At 52.2% G+C, this 2,500-nt stretch overlaps 1 pseudogene; it reads left to right on the top strand.

The window, feature by feature from the left end:
* The window catches only part of LOC145688659 (large subunit ribosomal RNA), an 8,978-nt pseudogene that overhangs the window by 2,768 nt on the left and 3,710 nt on the right, over positions 1 to 2,500 (top strand).

The following is a 2,500-nucleotide window of genomic DNA, read 5'->3' as shown; positions in this document are numbered from 1 at the left end:
ACAGAGGCCCGACCTCCTCGAGGTGGGGGCTGGATAACGAAGCCTCAGGCGGAACGGTAACGCACTAATTCCTCCTGCTCCTTCAACCTACTGTGCGTGGTAAGTCCTGAGGCTCGGCTAACGGGCTCTACGTAGTCGACGTCCATCTAGTTGTCCAGCCGCCGCACCGAGTGGGTGGTGCGTGCGGTCGTCTCTCTTTGATTGGCGCATTGCGGTGCGAGAAGCGATTCATCCAGTGGGTGGTGTGCATCGAGGCCAGGTGCGCCTCACCCGGCCTTGACCTCCGTCTTTAGGAGGGAGAGGGGTCTTAACCGGGTGGGGGGCTTGTCTTAACTGTCTGTCTGTCCGTAGTCCGGTTGGGCGGTTTACAAACTGTGGTGTGACTGTGCAGTGGTGTCTCAGTTTTTAACGTGTGATGGCTACCAGTGGGCGACGAGTTGGCAGCCGTATCAAGTCTGTGCCAGCTGCAGGACGGTCACAAGAAGAAGAAGCGGCGAAGTCTCTGGCAAGAAGAGGATGGTCGGAGTCTCGCTTAGAATCAACTTTAGACATGGACTGTGTGGATGAAGATAGCCTGACCGGAGGAGGTGAAGTGTCGGACGATCTGGACGGTGTCTCTGTTGAGGATGTGGAGCTGGAAGACGAGGAGGAGGTCTTCCAAGCAGAAGGTGAGGTGTCTACCGTGTCGGCTGTATCTGCTGTGTCTGCTGTGTCTGCTGTGTCTGCAGTGTCTGCTGTGTCTGCTGTGTCTGCTGTGTCTGCAGGGTCTGCTGAGTCTGCTGGGCCCGGCCCCTCTGGAAGTGACGATGTACCAGAATTCAGATTGGGATTCCCTTTTGGGACATTGGAGTGTCCAAAACATCCAGGATTGTGCTTTGCTTCTGAAAGTAATTTCAGAAAGCATCTCAAGAACCACTATGTGGATTATGAGTGCCTGAAGTGCGGCAAGTCCTTCTCCCGCTTCAACGCTATTACTTGCCATGTTCCAAAGTGCCCAGGTAAATCAACAGACGCATTAGCTTTCAAGTGCGATCTGTGTACTAAAGCCTTTGGCCTCAAAGATTGGTCTCGGCCAACATATGAGGAACAAACATCTTGCGGCTTGGGATCAAAAGCGTTCGGGGGAGGAGGGCTTGGCGAACTTCTGGACGGTAGAAGAAGAGGACAGTCTCATCAAGATCTGTCGCAAACACAAAGGAGATCCTAATGTAAACCTTATTGCTGCCAATGTTCTGAAGGGGAAATCTCTGGATGAAATAAGATTCAAGAAAAGAAAGCTTTTCTTGAAGGGTCTCATCCCGCCTGAGGCCAGAGTAGAAAGCCAGAGGGGAAGGGGCCAGCAGAATGTTGGCAGATTAGAAGTGTCGTCTCGTTTGGCTGGTGAGGTCAGCGGCTGTCGTGTCCGGCTAGGTGAGGAGATCTCTCGCCTGGACCCCAAGGTTGATGCCGACGCATTAAAAGAGGCCTCTTTGAGTGCTCTGTTGGATGACTACATCAATATCAACAATAATGCCGAAGCTAGGTCGCTGGGCGGAGAGGGCAACCCTCAGCAACTCTCTCACGAATTGAAAAGAGCTCGCAGTGAGTCTCAATCTAAACAAGTCATGCTGGAGGAGCAAGAAGCCGAAATTCTTAGGCTTCAAGAGCATTGTTCTAAAGTAGAGAAGCAGGTCGCTGATCTGCAGAGGGAAAAGGAGAGACTGGTCTCCGAGAATAACAAGTGGCAGCAATTTCTTGCCCTTGAAGACGATGCTCTGAAGGATAGACTGCTGTCTGGCTCCGCGGGAGACTCCTCTGCCTCTAGTCTCAGGGAGGAGGTAGAGAGACTGGAGGCGGAGTTGGCTCTCGGGGAGTTGGAATTACAGCGAGTACGCAACCAGCTTGAGGTCTCCTGTGAAGAGATAAGAGAGCTGAGGGAGGCTCTCTCTTGCCTAGCGTCCAAGAGTGGAGGCAATGTTGATGCGTCAGTCCAGTGTGATCCTTATCTGGGCTGTAACGGCACAATTATAATTCCAAGAGAAGAATTGAATTCTCTTGAGTCAGATGATGAAACTCTGGTGAAGCAACGTATGATTGCTCCCACGGTAGAAAACAGAGCTGTGGACCTCAATACCCTTGGGGACCAGGCGAGAGATCTGGAGGGGGAGATGGATGTGTTCTTGTGTTCGCGGGACAACGATCTCGCGGGGAAGCAGTTGGACGAATGGAGCAACAGGATTGTTCATCTGTGTAGGCAGTGGACTAAAATCTCGAAGCCACAGCCTCAGAAGAAGTCATCTGCCGGTGGCAGAAACAAAAAGGTGCAGGAATATGTGGATACTGTGCGTCTCTTCAACACAGATCCCAAGCGCCTGGTCGATCGGGTAATCGAAGGTAGGGTGTCTGGTCACCTTACTGATGAGACACCCACTTCTAGAAGCATACAAGATTTGTACGAGCGGTTGTGGTCGGTCGCTGGTAAATGTGGCATTGATTTCTCTGCGGTCGCTTCGAATGGAGA

Source organism: Thermobia domestica, chromosome 6 (assembly GCF_964235325.1).
Source record: "Thermobia domestica chromosome 6, izTheDome1.hap1.1, whole genome shotgun sequence".
In the NCBI taxonomy this organism is placed as follows: Eukaryota; Metazoa; Arthropoda; class Insecta; order Zygentoma; family Lepismatidae; genus Thermobia; species Thermobia domestica.
Note: the sequence above shows the minus strand (reverse complement) of the source record. Positions and strands in the feature narration are given on the sequence as shown.